The sequence below is a fragment of the Brassica napus genome, chromosome A1 (assembly GCF_020379485.1).
Source record: "Brassica napus cultivar Da-Ae chromosome A1, Da-Ae, whole genome shotgun sequence".
Lineage (NCBI taxonomy): Eukaryota > Viridiplantae > Streptophyta > Magnoliopsida > Brassicales > Brassicaceae > Brassica > Brassica napus.
The window spans coordinates 9,617,164-9,628,623 of NC_063434.1; the positions used below are offsets into that span (position 1 = coordinate 9,617,164).

General features: G+C 35.4%; 1 pseudogene; it reads left to right on the forward strand.

The window, feature by feature from the left end:
• The first annotated feature begins 7,950 nt into the window (after nucleotides 1-7,950).
• LOC106360596 lies at nucleotides 7,951-10,287 on the forward strand (annotated as a pseudogene).
• Nucleotides 10,288-11,460: the final 1,173 nt, after the last annotated feature.

The following is an 11,460-nucleotide window of genomic DNA, read 5'->3' on the forward strand; positions in this document are numbered from 1 at the left end:
CTAAAAAATGTGAGTCTCATTTAGAAATGGTCTAAATAACTGAAAAATTAATATTTGAAGGATCTAGAAACTTTGTCTTTTCTAATATATTAACTAGCAATCTTGCAATCAAATTATATGGCACTCCTTTGATCCTATCATGTAAGGATTAGGTTTCCAAAATCAAAACCCAAGCGTAACCCTGTGACTTATTTAGAGAGTTCCGAAGCACTTCTCTAATGACCGATTGACTGTTAGCTGAGACAACTTTCGGTGGTTGCAACCCCCAAATGAAATCAAGAAAATTGTCCATAACTTTTGTGGCCACTCTCCTCTATAGTTTTAATTATCCCTCACAAAAATATTTTACAATAATGTCCTCACATATCGAGTTTACTACCGAAAACATTATAGGGAAATGCAAAGTAGAAGAAGTCTTAAAAATGATTGCAGAGACGGGGATGCTGACGGTAGGTGTTCTGGGACTATGGGCGCGACTTGTTCGGAAGCCACTGCTTGAATTCACCGGGGAAATTATTCAAGTTGCCTCCGGAGTCGTGTCTAGGATTGGTGTCTCAGATACAGCTTCCTATGTTCCTCTTTCTTCTAGTACAAACAACTCTTCTCTTCCCGTCTCCCGAAGAAGGTGATATGAAAATGTGTAGATAAAGAAATTCAAGGAGACAGATATAGGTTTTGCTTTACTATTTGTAGGTTCTCAACTATACATATTTTGATACGTTAAATTACTGATCTGAAACAGTTATTTAAGAGTTTGAAGAATGCTACAAACATAAGGAATTATACTTTAATTATGTTGCTAGCATTCTTTGAAACCCTACAGACTCTTGTAGACTAGATAGACTACATGGTCTGAGTGCGTGACTGGTGTTAGTGATGTCTCGAGTTCCTCTATATCTACATTAGCTGAAAGTTCAACTGCAGTAGACTACTAGAGAAAGTGCGAGACATCTCCAAAATGGTTAATGTGCAATTTTTTTTACCAATCATTGACCATATGTGACGAGAACGTGACATCAGCCGAGAATGTGTTATCGGGATTTTAAGCTAAGACCATCCGCATTAGCGGTTTATAACAGGTTCGTGGCTCGAAATCTTAGGTCCAGTGGATTTAAAAAAAAAAAGAAAAATGTGATTATTTTAATGAACTGGGCCTTGCGCATGAACCCGTAAGACCATCCGCATTAGCGGTTTATAACAGGTTCGTGAGCTCGAAATCTTAGGCCCGGTGGATTTAAAAAAAAAAAGAAAAATGCGATTATTTTGTTCTTCTACCTCTAAAATGAAAATCTTAATCCCGTTGCTCTATGCAAACCACACTCCCGGGTGATTGATCATTGTTTCTCGGCGAAAATTAAGCAGTGTGTCAGAGAGTAGCGTTTACTTAGGAAACTGTAGTGGGCTATGCAAAGAAGTAAAATATACCTTAACCACAAGTTGATTGCCCGGAAGGTGACTAGAGGCGCAATTCTAACCTTGCTCCTGTTGAGAGCTAAACTCTGTTTTAGCCATGGTTTAAGAACACGTTTCCATCTCATTGCAATAAGAATATAATCATCGTATCACATGCAAAAAAAGAAAAGTTAGATCTGATTTAATTTTCATCTTAAGAATATCACTAGTATTTTGAAATAATGGGACGAGTGGAACAAAATTTCTTTTGTGGGGTTCTGATTCCACGATATTTTTTCAAAGTGAGGCATTATTGACAATTCCTTTTTTTTTTCTCCTAAACTCATTTGTCCTTTTATATTATTTTTATAACGAAAACTTTTTTTTTGGTCCTTTAAAATTTTATATTTTGGTCTCCAAGAATATCTCATAAGAACAAGGAAAACTTTTGAAGTATCTCAGCTAGATGCCAAATTTATTCAATCTTTGCATTAGTTTTTTTTTTATTGCTTTCTCTGCAAATACCATATAAATAAATAAAATTTGTGGCTGAGTTTAACATCATATGAACGAGAGTAGAAAGCATCATTGCATTTTCTCAAGGTAATATTTCTTGGGTTCTCGACGATGAGAAGGAGCAAACTTGGTTGGATACTTTTGTTTTGTCCCATACATTGTGGGATCAACAACTAAAATTTTCAGGAATCACTGATGCTGGGGTCTGGGGAACTGGTTTTTGCACCAAGACCGTTTTCTCGTTACTTCGAAGTTTTCTATTTCGATATAAAGGAAAAGACAATGAGAAGAAGAGTTAAGCTTGAAGTAGTCACATTCGATGAGGAGTTTAGATGTCGTAGAAAACATCATTGTTATGTATCAATCTCATGTGACCATGTTGATAATATTTATATGTATTAATTTAAATTATACTAGATCTTGATCCGCGCTTCAAAAGCGCGGGTTTTCTTACAATAAAAAGTTTAATAATGTTAATGATTTTTGTATGTTATTATGTTACAATATTGAATAATATCAAAACATAGAATTTTATAAAATTATATGATTTATGAATTAATTTATTTAAAATTTTGTATGTATATTGTTATGTAACTCTCTCTTAGGTTCAAACATTTTGTCTGGTTCGAATAAAAACCGATCCGAATCGGTTCAGATCCAAGTCTAGGGCAAAGTATCTATTGGGTATATTTCAGACCCGCAGTGTCGGTTTATGTTTGGATGAGATCTGAACCGGTATCCTGAGTATCTAAAATGTATTGTGTATATTAAATATATTTTTCTGTTTCAAATATGTCTTCGGTATCACGATTATTCTTTTATGTTTCAGATTCGGTTTTTGGTTAATGTTTCAGATTTCAAATAAAATGTTAGATTTTTAGAAATATATCTCGTGTATACGCATAAAATTTTGAATATAATTAAAAAAATTTAAAGTATTGTCATGTTTCTATACATTATGTTTTACATAAAATTTTTACATTTTGTATATAAAAAAATTTGGTTCATATAATATGTTAATAAATGTTGTAAATCAGCTTTTATGTGGGGCAGATAAATGATCATCATAGCTGACAATATAAACTATATCTAAACATTATCTTTCTGGTATTTGAAAATAAATGCTACTATAATTATTTTCTGTTAATAAGCACAAAATCTGGTCGCAGAATCTTTTAGTTTGGCATAAATATTAAACGTATTATGTGGAGTTGATTAATTAAGGTGATATAAAATATAACACTCTAATGAAAGGGTTCAACAACCTTTTATAAGTAGATTTTTTAAAACTGCTTCTCTTTTAATAGTATAGATGTTGTTGTAATCAACCTTTTGTCATTTTATCTCTTTCTTAACATTATGTTTAATCAACCTCGCATGAGTTTAGCTATGAAGTTCAAAAACAGTTAAGCTATAAACGATATATATATTTAGATATATCACCTTCAATGCGCCTCCACGGAGAATAAGAAGATTGTTGACGCTCCAATGTATACACACTATGCTCATAAACTAAGTTGCTCCCTGGTTGTGTGACCATACACAAGACTTTTTACTTATCACTGCTTGGATCATACCCAAAATGCATGTAACATTTCATTGTACCATGGTCAAACACATGATCCTCGGGTAAGTTTTTGACTTGTCTTGTAGTTTGATTACATACCATGTATTGATGTTGATGAGAACAACCTATAAAGCCACGGACAGATGGACTGTGGATTATGTAATCACCAGGAGAGGTTTTTGATACCGTCATCTCATGTTTAGAGGCCATTGATGATCCATCATTTGATACTTGAGAAGTATGAGGCGACGAAAAAGGCTCAGTCGAAGGGATCTTACAGGTTTTCAAAGATTTTGCAGGCATGTCTGGTTTGAAGATAAGTCTGGAAAAAATCTACATTATTTTTGGCAGGAATTTGTGAAGATAGAGAAGCAATTCTTGCTCAGTTTCCCTTTGAGGTGGGCACTTTACCAGTGAGATATCTTGGGTTACCCCTACTGACAAAACGTAAGACATCGTCTGACTATGCTCCATTGATAGAGAGAGTCAGGAAACGCATATCGACATGGACAGCCAGACATCTCTCTCTAGCTGGCCGTCTCCAATTAATAAGCTCGGTGATTTATAGTATCACCAACTTCTGGATGTCGGTTTACAGATTACCAAAGCAATGCCTTGAGAAGATAGATCAACTGTGCTCTGCCTTCTTATGGTCGGGACCAGCTATGAGTTCAAAGAAAGACAAAATAACTTGGGAGAATGTGTGCAAGCCAAAGGAGGAAGGGGGTCTGGGCTTGAGATCACTTACGGAGACTAACAAGGTTTCATGTCTAAAGCGAATTTGGTGTATCCTGTCTCAGTCTATGCTTAGGGTTAAATGGGTTAAGAGATACTTCATACGCAAAGGATCTTTCTGGAGTGTCAAAGAATCTAGCTCACTTGGTTCTTGGATGTGGAGGAAGCTACTGAATATGGTGTTCTCGCTAGATCCTTTAAAAAAGTCGAAATAAGAAGTGGAGCTGCTACTTCTTTTTGGTTTGATGAGTGGTCCTCTTTGGGGAGGTTAATAGAGATCACAAATGCTTGAGGTTGCATCTCGCTTTGAGTCGATCTCAATGCTACAGTGGAGTTTGCAGTTCAGAATTATCGGAGTCGTCGCCATAGAGCAGAGCACCTGATGGCCACTGATGCAGAGATCATGCGGCTGAGAATGCTGGGCTTACAACAGAGGATGATGTTCAACTGTGGAAATGTAAAGGAGATGTTTATCGGCCTGAGTTTCTCACGCAACAGACCTGGAGATTATTACGTGTACAGCAGCCGATCACTCAATGACACAAAAGTATTTGGTTCACAGGAGAAACACCTAAATATTCAGTAATGAGTTGGATAGCAGCACACGACCGGTTGGCGACAGGTGATAGAATTCTGCAGTGGAATCCCCAAGCGAATGCTAATTGCATTTTTTGTATTTTTGGTGCGGAATCTCGTAATCACCTTTTCTTCTATTGTTCTTACTCTGAGAAGATATGGAGGAATCTAGTTGGGAGGTTAATGGGACGTAACTACACCTGCATATGGGATGAAGTTCTGTACCTGATCTCAACTAACATCGGCTCACGTACGAAGCTGTTTCTGCTGCGGTATGTTTTCCAAGTTGCGATTCACACGATTTGGATGGAGAGGAAAGGCAGAAGGCATGGCACGGTTCAGAGGACTCCAGGGATTTTAGTCAAATTCATTAACAAAGAAACTCGAAATAGAATCAGATCCTTAAGAGGAAAAGGTGGGAAGTACTTGACCCGAGCAATGGTGGCTTGGTTCGAGACAAGAGAATAGAAAATTATCTCTGTTTTCTGCTTCTAAAACATTCAAAATACTCTAGTTTTCAGTTGCATTAGTTTGTATAAAGGCAATTTTGATTTGAATAAATTTAACATTCTTTCAAAAAAGAAAAGAAGATCAATTCATTAGCTTCGTTGTGGTTGCGTTTGATGGTGAGAAGGAGACGAGGTCGGGAGATAGACATTGACATGAAAGTTTGTATGAACATTTGGTTGCGGATTATGGAATACCATGTCTTGGAGACACTTGTGAACTCAACCAGGGATTTGGCAGGAAATTTTAAGAGTATGTGGCTAATTGGATCAAGAGGGACTGAGTCTAAGCGATTTGTGACGGTTGTGATCGATTCTTCGTTGTTGTTGTCTTCTCTTTCCTTTGTCTTCATGGTGACAAAGGCAAACTCAGACCTAAGAACATACAACTTTTTAGTACACATCCAAAAAACATGTAATATATAGAGTAATACTTATAGAAATGTAATTCAAATAATAGAAGAGCTGTTTGACGAAAAAATTGCAATTTCAAATGATACAAACTTGAATTTGATCCTCCAAGAAAAAGTTACCTCAAAAGATTTAAAAATTTCTTGATGATGCTTTCTACTCTCGTTCACATGTAATTATTTTGGTTTATAGTATTAAACTCAGCCACACCTTTTATAATAGAGAACAAACACAATAGATATGCCTCCACAACTCTGAGAATTACTATCAAATAGAGCATTGGCTCGAAGACTACATTTTACAGGGGTGGAATCGTTATCCAAATAATAGAGTTTCTTAATCGGATCAGGGTAACAAAATATGGTATAGAGCAAATCAAACTAGGAGCTAGACTAAAATGCAGATAGCAAAATGAACACCAAACAATATTTTTATGTTTTACGCATATTAAGAACTTATGAAAATCTGATGATAAATACATTATTATTTTTATAATTAATTATCTATAATATTTGAAAATTAACAGTAATTCAATTAATATAATTATTTTTTATATTTTTAATTTACCATTATTAACTCATATAAAATGCATGATACATAAAATATATATTTTTTAGAAACAAATGTTTTTTCAAAACATTCATCTCAAAGGAGTATAAAATGTTTTGGGTGCTCTTCATTTTCCTATATCTTTGAGACTCCATTCCCATGCGTCCGTTTGTTGCATTGTCCATTGGTGGTCTTGCTCCGAGTGTGTCGAGCCTTTCTTGTTGCTCACTCTAAATATTTCTTTTGTCTTGAACTGTCATCAAAGACAATCCATCAAATGCGCACATCTTACTTAAAGTATATGACATGGAAGATAATTTATCTTGACGATGATTGTGGGCGTAGTTCCCATCATCTTTCTCTCTTGAACTTTGGCTTCTGATGTACGCACAATCTGAACCACACAAAAATGAAGCCAGTGATTCACGGTGAACCAAAGTTGAACAAAACAACTTTTTACCTTGTGATTGGAAAGAGGATCCTGCTCTTTTAAAGCTGCGAGCACTTACTGTGCACTTTTCATTGCAATACTTCTCCAATGTCATAGAATTTTCCTGGCTCTTAGAAATGAGAATTTATTAGAGGCAACAAAAATCGAATATGAGAGTTGTATTATCCATATCAAAATTTGAGACTAACCTTGGTATATGCACTCAAGACTCGGTTGATGGTATCATGAACTTTGTCAGTAAAGGCATTCAAGAAGAACAATTTGACCATGAAAGAGATAAAAAAAGAATACTTCATCTGTTTCTAAAAGATTCATATTCTAGTTTTTTCACACATTTTAATGAAACATATTAAATTTGCATAATTTTTTGTGTTTATCTTTTTTCCATAATTTTAAGCCAATAAAAAAATCAATTAGTGCAATTAAGATTTTTTAAGTTTGCAATAAATTAATAAAACATGCATTGAAAATGTAAAAATGAATCTTTTATTTTTCTCTAGAATATGTATTTTTAAGGAACGGAGGGAATATATCATAAACCAAGAGGAGAAACATTTTCAAACAAACCTATTAGCCTCTACGACTTACGGATCTTTGCGAAGTATCTCTTTTCCGTGATCTGTTTGTTTAAACTCTGTCTCAAAGCTGCCAAACACACACACACACATATATATATATATATATAAGTTCGTTGTAAGTAAGTTCAGGAAGATAGGAGCAATTAGAGCATACCCTTCCCCAATAGCCATTCTCCCAACCTGTCGTTCCAAATGAATCCTCTCGTTCATGGCCCTTTTTCTTTCTTGCACCTTTTCTTCCCCTGTCTTTGCGACGATATATATGCCAGTTGTTGTACTTTCCTTCGGATAGATAGATTGATTGTGCTCCACTTGTAACACATTACACTCAGGTTTGATAAAATACACCACCATCTCCTTAGCTCTGAGATCGTCCACTATATCGCGGAATCTTTTGTCGCCGGAAATAAACACAAGTCTGCGAGCTGTGTACACTCCATCTTTCATTCTTTGGAGAAGCTCCTTGAGAGAAGCCACAACTTCTAGGTCTGCGACCTGAGTTTTGCCGTGATAATCAGCCTCTGGAATATCTCTTTCATCATTGTAGACTTTGTGGTAGTGAAATCCATCTGATCCATGTCTTTCCGTGAAGAAAGCATAAGAGGTTTTTGATACCGTCATCTCATGTTTGGAGGCCATTGATGATCCATCATTTTATACTTGAGAAGTATGACGCGACGAAAAGAAGATCAGTGCATTATCTTCGTTGGGGTTGTGTTTGAAGGTGAGAAGGAGACGAGGTCGGGAGATAGATATTGACATGAAAGTTTGTATGAACATTTGGCTGCGGGTTATGGAATACCATGTCTTGGAGACACATGTGAACTCGACCAGGGATTTGGCAGGAGATTTAAGAGTATATATGTGGCTCGTTAGATCAAGAGGGATTGAGTCTAAGCTATTTGTGACGGTTGTGATCGCTCCTTCGTTGTTGTTGTCTTCTCTTTCCTTTGTCTTCATGGTAAATTTCTCTTAACCGTCTTTCTTGAATTAGTTTTCTTAATCTCACTTAGATTTGGTATTTTGATAGGAGGAAGAGAGAATGAAGAGAATGGAAGAACTTTTGATTCAGAGGCAAAAGAGAATCAGAGTTCTAATGGTAGTAGTGTATCAAGTCCCGTAACCTCCAAGAAAACTCCTGCTGGAGCCAAAACCGTGAAGACCATGAAGAAGGAGAAGATCCCTGAAGCTGTGACACAGTCCAAGGCTAAGCCGGTGCTCAGAAGCTCCACCATTGAGCGCCTTGCTGTTGCCAGGACAGCACCAAAAGGAAACGCAACAAAAACCAGTCACTAAAAAAGCATCAAAACCTGTAGGAAACAAGACAGAGAAACCTCAAGACAAGAAACCTAATATAAAAAGTCCGGGACTTTCTCGTGACCCGAGTCTCGAAATCAAGGAAACAGTGGAGGAATCGCAGTCTTACTTCCCGGTGAAGCAAGTTGATGAACTTCTTCCTACTGCTTCTTCTGTTGATGACTTCAAAGACATTAAAGAGATGCATAGCTTGCCGAATGAAACCATCACGGAAATATATGTACTCTTTGTATTATTGAGAGTAACATTTCTTTATGAAAGTAATTTATTAGACCTTTTCGATTGAAAGGAGAGGCCCAAAGCTGCATTCTCTTTACTCGAGAATAGATTCAATTTGTATGGAAACTAATGAATTTAGGTAGTTTATCTTACAATTGTTGAACTTTGAGTGGATTAAACTCCTCTTATTGGAGTATATGTTATACATTGTGTGTCGTTGGTCTATCTTAATCTTTCTACTATAACCTTTGTACACACGAGCAGTTGAATTTCTACTTCGATGACACCGTTACGTACGCATCATATTACTCTTTCTTTCAAACTCTTACTCTCAATTTTATCTTTTCGTTTTATAAATAAACGAGTTTTACTAGCGCTTGATTTTCGGAGATAATATTATCAAGAAAATCTAATATTCTACAAACTTACTATTTATATTTTAAAACCATATTATTATCATTTTTCATAGTTGGACTTGGAATCTACGTATCATAATTTTTTTAAAAAAAAATAGTTTCTATATAGAAAAAATTATATGATTCAAGCTTCAATGCTTAATATTTTAAACTTCGGAATAATGATTGTATGTATGATTGTTAACCGGTTTGAAAACGTGAATCGAAGAGATCTATGAACAGAATTATATTTGTGACTTTAACTATCTTCGAAATTCTAAGTCTCTAACCAATAATCCAGTCTTTACCTCTTCATTGTGGCTCTATAAAAATCATTATTTTGTAAAATATCATCATTTTTGTCTCCAAAATTTAAATGCCTAAATAACTGAAAACAATACAGTTAAATGATCTAGAAACTTCGTCTTTCTAATGTATTCACTAGTAAACTTGCAATCTAATTATGTGGTACTTCTTTCATGTCAAGGACTAAGTTTTCAAAGGCATAACCTAAGCACAACCCTCTGATATATTTATAGAGTTCCGAAACGACGTCTTTGATGACCGTTAGCTGAGACAACTTTCGGTGGTTGCAACCCCCATATGAAATCAAGAAAATGGTCCAAAACTTTTGTGGCCACTCTCCTCTATAGTTTTACTTATCCCTAACAAAAGTATTTTACAATAAATGTCCTCACATATGGAGTTTACTACCGAAAACATTAGGGAAATGCAAAGGAGAAGAAGTTGAAGAAATGATTGCAGAGACGGGGATGCTGATGGTAGGCGTTCTGGGAATATGGGCGCGACTTGTTCGGAAGCCACTGCTTGAATTCACCGGAGAAGTTATTCAAGTTGCCTCCGAAGTCGTGTCTAGGATTGGTGTCCCTGATACAGCTTCCTATGTTTCTCTTTCTTCTAGTACAAACAACTCTTCACCTCCCATCTCCCGAAGAAGGTGATATGAAAATGTATAGATGATAAGATGTTATGTAGAAGAAACTCAGGGATACAGATATAGGTTTTGCATTTCATATTTGTAGGTTCTCAACTATATATAAGTATACATATTTTAATACGTTAAATAACTGATCTGGAACAGTTATATTTACAATTATATTTACAAGAGTTTGAAGAATGCTAATTAAGGAATCATACTTTATGTTGGTAGCATTCTTTCAAACTCTACAGACTCTTGTAGACTACATGGTTTGAGTGCATGACTGGTGTTAGTGATGTCTCGTGTTCCTCTATCTACATCAGCTGAAAGCTCAACCGCAGTAGACTACTAGAGCATAGGCGGGAAACGACCTCTTAGGGCGTCATATTTTAAGCAAAAATTTTAGTCGTACGTAGGGCATAATAGTTTTTTACATAAATAACAAATGCATAAAGTTTTAAGTGAGTTTAGGACGTCAAAGAAAAAATTGAAAAAATTGAACCAGCACTGAAAGTCGAGACATCTCCAAAATGATTAGTGAGCAAATTTTATACCAATCGTTGACCATATGTGACGAGAACGTGATATCAGCCGAGAATGTGTTGTTGGGAATTATAAGAAGCGGACGGTCCCGTCTCCACTAGACTACTTTAGATCCAGCGAATAACATGATATGCAAGTTTTTCATAAAAGTACTTCAGATACAAAGAAGGCTTTTCTTCTTAGCACGTTTACGCCCAAACTAATGATTTGTTACGGGCGATTTCGTTCGTGTCGTTTGATGGGCCTTTAAGCTAATTAAATTACTAATCTGGTGAGATTTCCTTACATTCTTTGTGTTCAAACCTACTGCTAAGACCAAGTGAACTGAACCAAAATTGTATGTAAAAATTGACATCAAATTGTAATTCAGATGATTCACTGTTCCTTTAATAGACATTTAATCCGACATAATTCCAAATTCTTTTATAAAAAATACAGAATTCAAACAACAGCCAAAACTAGTGATCATATAATAACTTTTAATGGCTACTACTCTTTTGTTTTTTTTTTCCGAAAAATGCCTACTACTCTTTTGTTGTGATTAATCATCTTTTGGACGACAAAAATTATCTCTTGGAGCAACAGAGAAAATATATTGTATAACGTCAGAAAAGTATCAGCATTTAATCTATTTGTTCAGATAATGAAAATGTTAGAAAATATCAAGAAGAAAATAATGAATCTTCTTCATTTCTCGATATCCTTTGACAAGAAGTATAAGAAGACAAGTAGATACAATTGATCAATCACGTGACCCACATTAAT